Raw genomic sequence first — 11,521 nt, 5'->3', positions numbered from 1 at the left:
TCTTTACGTGCCAATCTAGTATCTGACTAATCCTAATATTTTGAGAGAAGTACACTTACAGTTTCACTATGATATATTATTACTATATAAAAATAGGGTTACACTTTATTTTAAGGTGTCATTGTTACAGTGTAATTATATATTTAAGTACTGAGTAATATTAAGCAACTACATGTACTTATAGGGTTAGGGTAGGATTAGGATTTGGTTGAGGGTTAGTTATGTAATTGTAGTTATGCATGTAATTATGCATAATTTACTGTTATTACTATGGTAAGTACATATATGTAACAAGGACACTGTAAAATAAAGTGTTACCAAAAATAGTAATATGTATAAAAGCTGTGAGTAATGAGTGAGAGGCAATACAATGATTGTTTCAGTTGACAAAAAGATGTTAATCAGCCTCATCAAGTGATCTCTGTGATTAATGCTTGTTTGCACCTGTACACATGACAGTCACTGTATGTGGCAATCATTCTTTTCCATAAGCTTAATCATAATGAACGGAGCTTAATTTGTGTCTTTATTTGCATGAGCCTGCATACAACCATGAAATACATTCAATACATATGATTAAATCACAATAAACACTTTATTTTCATATAAAAGCATGATTTACAAGGGCTTTTTAGCTCCAGTGGCTAATCATATATCAAAGATTACACCACAGCAGTAATGATGATAATATTACCATAATGATATAAGAAAATTCGTAATTTTACTGTAAATTGCTATTTATTTGAATGGGTTTTTGTTTCCAGCACTGCCTCTTCATTTGTAGCAATTGTAAAAGGCACAAATGCGGTATTGTGACTGTATGAACTGTAGAGGGCGGCATAGCCTGCTGTGTGTAATAGGCTACTTTTAACCAAGAATCGTCATATTCAGTCCTTTTGACCCATGCAAAGAAAATGATAACCTCTCATTTATTTTTGGTCAGCTTTTCGTTCAGCTGTTTTGAGTAATATTATATTTACAGTAACCCACTGTTTAATACAGTAGGCCTAATATCCAAGTGTATTATGGCAAGACAACCTGGATGAAAAAGGTAAAAGATATCACCATACTTAACCAGTTGATTGATTACATTAAGAATTGCAAGTTTTCTGAAATGTTATGTTTAAATATGCAAATGAGGCATTATCTAATTAAATATACACTAATGTGCATACATTTCTAGAACTGAAATCTGAACATTGGATAGGTTCAAAATTGATTAAAAAAATAATAATAATGTTTTCCAGGGGGGATTTGGGATATCTCTTTTTATCACTCCATAAATCAAAAAACACTGTCAACAACCAGAAAAAAAAAAAACATTTTCACCATTTTTTGGGGGAATAAAATGTTGTATAAAATCAGGCAAATTATAATATGAACAAACCCCTCTGTAAAAACCTTCAGAATGTAGGTAGTAATAAAACTTTAAAGTTTGGTGTATGTGTTGGTAAAGTGGAGATTTCAGAGCAAGAGAAAAACTCATTTTGAGAAAAAGGCCTTTAAAGATATACAGTGTAATTGAAATCTACAGATGCAAATATATAAAGTGGTATAAAAGATACTTAAAAGTGTGTTTTGGATGTTTTCTTTCCACTAGTCTGAAAAAACCCTTTATGAAAAGCTAAAAAGCCCCAAATCTCAAAATTGACAGATGCATGAAAAAACATTGTTTTTGCCTGTGTCTCGCCTTAAATGGAAATTGCCAATTGAAATAAATAATTTCCCACTTTTTGGTTCAAACTGGTGCCTGCATTGACAGTTTTTTTCTCCTTTGAATAGACTAATCATGTTGTACACAAAATACAATAAAACATGCAAGATGCCCCCCATGTGGATTTACTTTTAAACTGTAACATATTTAGATATAAGCTTAGCATGTGCAGGATGATGATGTGTTAGGAAATAAATAGAAACATTTTCTAATTATTTGTTATAGGACAAAATGTAAAATATTAAAAGGGGTAAGATGATTAATAAGATCATTCTTAATTCTAATATTTTGACAATTTAGTCAGAGCAGAATCCCAGTAAAAGAGATTTATCTGAAAGGTAAAATTATTCTATGACCTACAGGCATATCAATATTTACATATTTTGGGATGTCATCTCAAACAAGTTCCTGGAGGCCTACACATTTTGGTTGTAAAGGCTATATCATTCTCGTAGGCTATACATCAGCATGACTACAGCATGACTTATTAACAACAACGTAGGCCAACTATGTAGTCCTTTGCTTAATATATTGTATATTTGGATGTTGGTGGTGGTCAGATATCCAACTTTTGTGGGGTTCCAGGACTTGGTTAAACTGTAAATGCTGTATATGCAGCCCACTGAGACCAGCTGTGTTACTGTATTAACGTGATGTGAAATAAACCGTGCTCAACTCTGACTGAACTAGGCCATAATGTGAGAATGATTAATTACCTTTATGCACAAATGTGGGTATGGGTATGTAGGTTACTAACATTTAATACTTTTTTCTGAATATTAAAATTTTTATGGATGGCTATCCCTTTCAAAAAAATATTCGATCTTCTCATCTGAGCTGTCTCAGCGGTCCGACACCGATGGTCAATCTCAAAATATTTGAGATGACCAATCAAATCAAAGTAGGCGGGCTTTATTGACAGAAGCTGCTGAGCGCGAATTCCAGCGGGACCATGAGTGGGACTCACTCTTCAGTTAACGGGCATAAGTGTGAGATAATATGTAAGTAGCTAAACTAAACGTTACATATTTTACAACCGTTTTAGGATAGAAATGTTAAAAGACCGAAAAAAAAATCAGGAGTACAAACTTTTGTCTAATTTCGCCATTTTTAATTGAAAATGGGCCTATATAATTTACGTGTTTCAGCCTAATGTAATAATTAGTAGCCTAGGCTAACTAATGTGAGGGAAGAAACATTAACGAAGCCGTTAGCCTTAAGATAACGAATGTGCAGTAGGCCTATTGCGAATGAATTTAATAAACTTAGGCTACCTCGCTTTCCTGGTCTTCAGTAAATTAACTTGTCTAAGAAAATGATTGGTAAAACATAAATATCAGTTGACCATATGTTCACTTTCTTCACAGACAGACGGAATTGAAAAGATTATCAGTCAGCTTTATGAGGGGAAGAGACAGCGCGAGATAAGGAGACTGATGGAGATGAGGAGAGAGCAGGTATTGACAAATAATATACTGCCAGTGCCAACTGACATGGGTTTAAAGCTATTATTATCCTTTTTTTTTTGTCCTTCAAACGTCTTAGTTAAAATGCACATGTAGATCTCGGGGGAGCTGCTCCCAAGTTACCCCCCTAACTAGCTCACATTTGGGACTTATGTGATTATAAAACCCTGCATACGACCCTGATTCGCGACCCACAACGGCTTCAATCTCCAATCCCACGCGCCATTTGTATAGACTGATCGCGTGCCATTTACCTGAATCGCACCTGCAGGCGTCACTCCCAGTGACACGGGCGCGCGCATCCTCCGTCCTGCTCGCGCGCTCGTGAGGGAGCGGGATCCTTCTTGCTGAAAGCTCAGTTTCACCGGTGTGCTTCAAACTGTGTCTACCTTTGTCTCTGACAACGCCGCGTCAGTTTGATGGGGAATTCGATATCAGGGCGGGAAAATGCCTGTTATGAAGGGATTGCTCGCGCCGCAGAACACATTTTTGGATACTATAGCGACGCGTTTTGACGGCACACGTGAGTTATTGCGATGGCATTTTACCTTGTCTGTGGTCAGAAACTATTTTGGGGTTCTAATGAAACGAATTTTTTTTTCTTGAGCAGGACATAAAGTATTTTGTTTGATTGTTAAAGTAGACAAATGTTTGTCAGAACAAGTACACTGTGAAAAGGTAGGCTACAGCATTTACTTTTAAATTAAATTACGATTACATATTAAAAGCAGTATGATTAATTATACAAATAGGTTTAGAAATGAGCATGTAGAATATATAAATATTTTCTTTTGACTGCTTGTTGTGATTTTGAAATGCTTAATATTTTGTTATTCCTTTACCTTCAATAAACATTTGATCACAAAAAAAGAAATGAGCATGTAGGATTAGCTTCTTTAAGTCGAATCAAACAAAATGAGTATGTAAAAAATCTCTTTTGGAATAAAAAAAACAGTGCTTATACTAGTACTAAATAACAACTTTTGATTTGTAACTCAACTTTAAAAGAGCTATGTTTGTTTGTTCTTTCTGTTTACATGGTTTTAAATGTATTTAATGTACTAAATTTCGTATGCTATGGGAAAGGTACTTGTACTACTGTCAACATCACATGAATACTAAAGAAACACTGAAAGTAGAGGATGATTGAACTCATCTCAACATCATATATAAAATATGATGTTGAGATGAGTTCAATCATTAATTGAATTGACAGCACTAATATATATATATATATATATATATATATATATATATATATAGTAGTGCTGTCAGTATTAAAAATATTAACCAATTAATCACATTTTTCTGCAATTAATCACTATTAATCGAACCTAACATTAAAGTTTGTAATATATTTTTATATTGTAATATTTTCAAATTGAATCTCCAAAATAATGTAGAAACAACATAAAGACTGTATATTTAAAAAAAAACAATTAATGGCATCTTTTTCTTAAGCACTATGAATGAAGGCCAGTATCACTGATACCAGTACTGATACTGATGTCTCTATTTTATTTCTTTCTTTCTCAATTTTATCCATTAATTATAGCCATTCAACATTACAATATAATTAAAAAGCTATACATTTTTAAACATGTAATAGGCTTTATAAAATTTCAATCTTTGATTAACATTAATGACAGACAGCAGCAGGTTTATTAGGCTGCTGTCATTTTAAGACCTGACGCACATGACTTGGATCTGACTGATATTTTCTCACAACGCTTTGTTCATTTAACACATTTTAACTAATTTAAGAGTGTGCTCATGGGGATACTCGACAAAATGGGAATTTTGAAATAATTTTGTGTTTTTATCTGTTCAAACGCAAATGCGGCATTGTCTGAAGTGGCATTATGTGCGTGCATTTCAGGTGTTTGTTCACAGAGAGCAGCTTCACAGACAGCGTGCCAGTAAAGACTTGAGTTCTTTTTTTGCGTCGTATCACGCTTAAATGGTTTAATAGCACTTGAATGAATGCAGGGTTCCCACGGGTCCTTGAAATCCTTGAACGTTTGTGAATTTGAAAAAATAAATTCAAGGCCCTGAAAAGTTTTTGAAAATAAACATACATAGATACAGGAGCTGTATATTCATATTTCATGTTGTGGAGCTATATAACATTGATTTGTTTTATGTACATTTGCCTACCTGTCTAATAAAGTACATGCAAGAGCGGCCATCTCTGTCAAGTCGAAGTTAGTCGCTGACGTGGAGCTATCGGCATTTCGAAAACGCCACCTCGATATTGATCCTCATTTTATTTCTCCCTTTGTCCCAAAGTCTGCTTGCCATGGTCCACAATGTTTGAACGAAACAACAACAGCGTGTGCTAGATGTAACGCAGTTGTCCATGTCTGTCGCCATGGTTACTATGGCAGTACAAGCGGAAACCAGGGATAACGCGGATATTACGTCATTGACAGGCGACAATGACCAGGGATGAGCCATTATTTCAAATAGGAATTTCTCTGAAATTAAAATTTTGGGGGAATTTGGGGATATTATAAGTGCACAACTGCAGGACATATATCACACTGTGCAAGTGATTTTTGGATATTTTGTTACAAAATAGAGATGCACTGATTACAATTTTCTAGGCCGATTCCGATTTCCGATTTTTCATTGAGTTTGACCTGCCGATTTTAGCCGATTCCTATTTCATATTTTCTAACCACTTTACAGCAGACACAAATATTTATTTTGAATAGATTAAATCTTTTCTTTTGAACAGATAATCGCTATAAAATAGAACTATATAAATTACTCCTGGTGTGTGAAATTCACACACATCTAAAGTGCAGTGTTATGGAAGAACCATTTCCTTCTTTTCACATCCAATATCCAACAAAAAAAAAAAGTGATATATTTAGCAAACTAAACTTCTGTATAAAAACAGGGAAAACAGGTAATGGTAATAAAATAATATATAAATAATAAGAAAAAAAAATATATAGCCTTGCAGTATAAAGATATTTCTCAAAACCACACACATGCCTATTGCAATCACTTGTACATCAATGGCAAGTTTTTCTTCGCAATCAGAAGCATTTCTGCTTTGTCACCATAGTCTGTTTCTTCTCTCATCTGCCACATGTCCAGCCAGGCTAAACAAGCATTCACTGTCAACGCTTGTACATGGCGCAGAGAGGTAAGCTCGAGCAAGTGGAGCAAGTGCAGGGAAGCGATTGGGAAAATGAATAATAAAAACAACAAACAACAAGTTTAAATGGGAAAAATTTCTATAAATATTTTTGAGTCTTCATTTTCTTTTCTGACATAGCCTACTCCAGTTCTTGTTAAAACACACAAGACATGCAAATTCTGTGCATTTTGGGCACTTTTTGTGTGAAATCATATTTATTTTGTCCATCAAAAGTGTGCTTTCATTTGAAACTTTTGCAACTGAGCGTGAGCAACGCAGCAAAAATAGACTCAGCTCCAAAACCCGCACTTCACTGCTGCTCACGCTACGCTCCTGCTCGACGCTCACGCGCTGCTCCTGCTCCCGGTATGAATGCACTCATTGATTAACATGCACGCCGAAAAAAATACGCTCTGCTCACGCGTGGGGTGTGAAACGGGCGTAATTCACAAGGTTTCCTACATGTGCGTTCCGTGTGCACGTGTGATGCTGATGTTGCGCGATGTTAATCATGCGGCTTCCGAGTGCATTTGACCGGCATAAAATCGGCATATGACAGACTGACCGGCCAGTCGCCGGTCAATCGGTGCATCTCTATTACAAAAATATTACATATTGTACCTTTAATGCAATTAATGCAGCATCTATTTTTTTTCCTGTTAACCGTTGTCTGTGCTCCATCCACAAGTGTGTTTTGTTGAAAGTTTTTGCATTGAAAGCACAGTACTGCTCTCAAACTGAGCATCTGCTCACTCAGCACCATGGACAGCGCATGAGGGTAACCCTGGCTAGATCAGTCAAGCACTTGCGCTGCTTTGATGCTTAGATCAGTGGTTCTCAGTCCAATCAGCCACCCAGGACTGCACATTTTATTTGACACCCATGTCAGGTCTTCGAGGTAGCCTACTAATGAACTGATGAGTTGAATCAGGTTTGTTAGATAAGGAAGCCCTCCAAAATGTGCACACCCACTGACTTAGATGGCAATGCATCACTTGGCTGTCCTAATGTTTATTTTATTTTTATATAGAGCTCAAGTAGGGTTAGTAGAGATAACAATCGGAGGGCTGTTTAATTAAAGTTTAGACCAGATCATGCACGAAAAAAGAAACGCTTAACGTCCTGATGAAATCCCTTGCGTGGCCCCAGGTAACGACCAACATTGATCAAATATAATTGGTCGACCACAGAGCAGTCAGGCGGTGTTTCATCTCAAGGTGTATTGTGCGTTGTAAGAATGAGTCTGCTTGCTTGAGATCTGGCTTTCTTTTGTGCGATAACAGTTTACAGCTTTCACAGAACAAATCCTATCAGCTTTTATCATTTTGTTTTGGTGTCCTAACAGAAAAAAAACTTGTTCCATCCTGCCTTATCACTACATTCCGGTAACTTGTTTTCCCCCATCAAGGTCTAAGGTTTGAGAAATGAGGATCGAGAATGTTTTATTTTAGCACTAGGAGAGAGAGAGCTCCCACCACAGGAATCCTTCTCAAGGGACATGGTGTCCTCTGGGCTGCTGGGTCCATATATTACCAAACTGTGATGGCGTACACCCATGTGACTGGTTTGTCCTTCAGGGGAGACTACCTGTATGGCTGTCACACCTTGGGCTGCCGCAGGTAACGTGGCTGAGAATAGCACAAAAACTGCTGGAAATAGTGCCTGCCATATTGGAAGGAAAGTGACAACAATGACACGGGGGGATAATAGAGAACATTCCATTAGGCATCATCCACAGTGGCTTTCCAAAAATGATACATGTGGAGAGCATTACCTGGAGGTTGTGTGTGAGTGTGTGTGGATATATATAATAATAAAGAGAAAACACAAATATTTTAGGAATCTGTCAAAAAATTGTTTAAAACTAAAAATGTTATTGTCATTTATTAGGCAAATAACAAACTGAAACAACTAAATAGTCTTTATGCACACAAAATAACAATTTTTTTTTTTTTTTTATATGTTGGATGCTGTCCTTTGGCCTTGAATAAGGGCTTGCATTCTTGCTGGCATTGTTTTTATGTACAGTACTTTTCCACAGTCTCTGTTGACTGACTTCTAAATAGTTTCTAGTTCCAAAGACTTGCTTTTGATGGAACTTTTGTGCAATCTGTTTGAATCCACTAAATCCCAAATTTGTTCAATAGGATTCAAGTCCAGATTTTGACTTGGCCAACTGTGACTAAAGAGCTTATCCATACTGGTGGATTAACCATTACAGAAACATAACAAATTATTTTAGTAATCAACAATACTGTCAGTTTAGGGCAGCTGTGGCACAAACCTTACATTGGGTGGTGGTTCCAATAAATAAACAAATAAATAAATATATATATTTATTATATATATATATATATATATATATATATATATATATATGTGCGTGTGTGTGTGCGTGTGTGTATGTATATACACACAGACACCACACACACACACACACATATATATATATATATATATATATATATATATATACATACACATATACATACACATATACAAACACAAACTTTTATTTTAGAATCGATTAATCACGATTGACAGCACTAATATATATACATATTCTCAATTGAAATGAGTAGAGGCTTTGACTTATATAAACAACATTAAAAGCGTGATTTTCACCACAGGGGGACTTTAAGATAAGGTATAACCAAAAGTCAGGCTTGAACAACACTTTTGAATGGACTTTTTTGTGAACTGTCCCTTTAAAAATGGGGTTCAGGACTTTGAAAAATGAAACATTTTGAGAAATAGCTAAAGTGATGCTTTCCTTAGCAAGCTCCACTAATTACAGCCTTTACCTCATAATTTTGTGCAACATCTGAGTTACATTAGAAAGCATGCTGACTTGTTATTGTCAAGAGAAGCTATGTAAGCTATTACTCCCCTCTGCTGCATCATGATGTGTGTGTGTGCTTGCTGCTATGCGTTAATATTCCATCAAGACGAAAGACTTCAAAATACTCTTTTCACGCAGGTACCTGTCATGACAGCATATGGTGGGCAATTACAGTAAAGCAGTCTGTGTGTGTACCAGTTTGCGTGCGTTTGCAATTGTGTGTTACCCAAGGAAAGAGTAATTTAGAGTAATTTTGTCCTTTTAAAAGAACACTTCAAGTAGATGCTTCTGTTGGTAAAATCACGATGCGGAGGGTTAGACACCCAAGTCTGGTAATGGAGAAATTTCAGGCGGTTCACTCTTGCATGTAATGCATAATCACACTGCCAGTGAACTCAACACGTATCAGACACAAAATGAGGAAATTGGCATGTCTGCTGCATCTCTTCAAGTTGGGAACAGATCTGTAGGTTCGAAAGATGGTGAAAATGCAGCTCTAGACTGGGAGAACAATGCGGGTATGTTGTTTGAACTTGGGATAGAGATGTCAGTGTGCTGTGCTGTTCTTCTGTTGTTCCCCAAACTTCACACAGAGCTGAAACTGAACTCATCAGTCATCATTAGGAAAGAGAGACAGGGACTGGAACCCTAAGAGGGAAAACATAAATGGCAGAGCAAAAGAAAGAATGCAGGGAAACAAAGAGAGAGAACATGGAGTATGGTCTTTTACCTTTGTGTTATATAACAACATTATTGGATGGAAACATTGGTTGAAACATGCAGGACACCATGAGGATGCACTCTGCAGTTTCAGCAGGGTTATCCACACGTGTCAGACCAGAATACAGATGGAACTCACTCACTGTCTCTGAGAATGGAATTCCGGAATCGTGCCAGTCTAGACTTTCAGACCTTGCCATCTTCCTTAGTCTCATTAACATTCTGACAATACTTTTTTCGTGCTCCGGCACGAAGCATGAATTGAAACTTAATTTGAAGGACCCTGCTGAGACTGTGACAAAAGATTATGTAAGCACAACAGATTAGCCAAATAAACAATTGAACCTATTAGATGCGATGTAGCGATTTCAAACTCTTCCTACAGAAGTGCAATTGCTGCTTCGTTTATTTCTGAAACGATTTTATCACCGTGTGCAGATGGTTTTAAATTATTAGTGTGTTCAGTTTCTTGTCAGCTCTTATCATGCCAGTAGAGCTCAGCCTTGAGTATTTAAAGTGGTTGTTTTTACTGAGATTTGTGAGGCAGTTATACATAAAAACACACTTAATTGTCAATAAAGGAGAAGTCAAATATGTTTTTCCTCTTTCTGTGCTCAAACCTGTTTTCAGATGTCAGTGTAAGAAATTATACAACATACATTATACATTGGACTTTTTCAAGGAAATAGGATTAAGAACAAGAAGGTAGTCAAGATCTCAAGCCTGCAAAATCAGGGCCATGCCAAAAACATACTTAATCATAAGCCTTCTACAGCTCAGCGTCCGAATACTTAATGGCTTGGTGTATACTGTGCACTATACTGTATACACTGCTGTTGTTGTTTTTTTACAAGAAGTATGTGGAGCAGTATGTGTAATGCAGTGAAATGTTTAGAAGTTGTCATCACATTTCATTCAGTGGGAAACGTCCGGTTATTACCTTGGAAAAAATGTCATATTTAGCCTTTTTTAAGTTTGTGTAGAAGCCATTAAGAGAACCATTTGTAAGCAATTTGATTTAAAAAAAAATAGCATAAACATTGTTGAAGGGTCATGAAACCCTGAACCAAATTTTCTGAGATTTTAACAGAGGTATGTGTGTTGAACACCATTGAAGACAATGTTAGCATCTGTTAGATTTAATAGTAGGGGGAAAATGGTTAAATTTTAGTTTTTTTCCGCTATTTTCATCTTCCGGGTTTAAAATCTTCATCGTGTCCACGTCACAGTACTTTGATGACTCATCGGTGTCTCATAATTATTCATGTAACTGAGTTTCTTATCCAATGAGAAGACACTTTCTCTTAATTATTCATGACACCACGTGGATCTTTCCAATGACAGACATGTCAAACTGTGTTATCGCCTATCGCGTAGTAGATGAGAGAGGTAATGATGGGACGCGCGTTTGTTTGCGTGGTGCAAAAGTTCCAGTGCATCTTTCCCCGCGATGCTGCCAGGGCTAGACTCTGGCTGTGGGCGGTTGGTTGGCCATCAACCACGGACACATATAAACTATGTGTGTGTAGCAACCATTCAACTGGAGAATGGTGGACTTCGGCCTTGTACAGCAATGCAGGTTTCGTCTTGGAGTGATGCGGTCCCGAGGACTTTTCTATCGCTTCAGA

This window comes from Abramis brama (assembly GCF_963993115.1).
Source record: "Abramis brama genome assembly, chromosome: 12".
Classification (NCBI taxonomy): Eukaryota; Metazoa; Chordata; class Actinopteri; order Cypriniformes; family Leuciscidae; genus Abramis; species Abramis brama.
Note: the sequence above shows the minus strand (reverse complement) of the source record.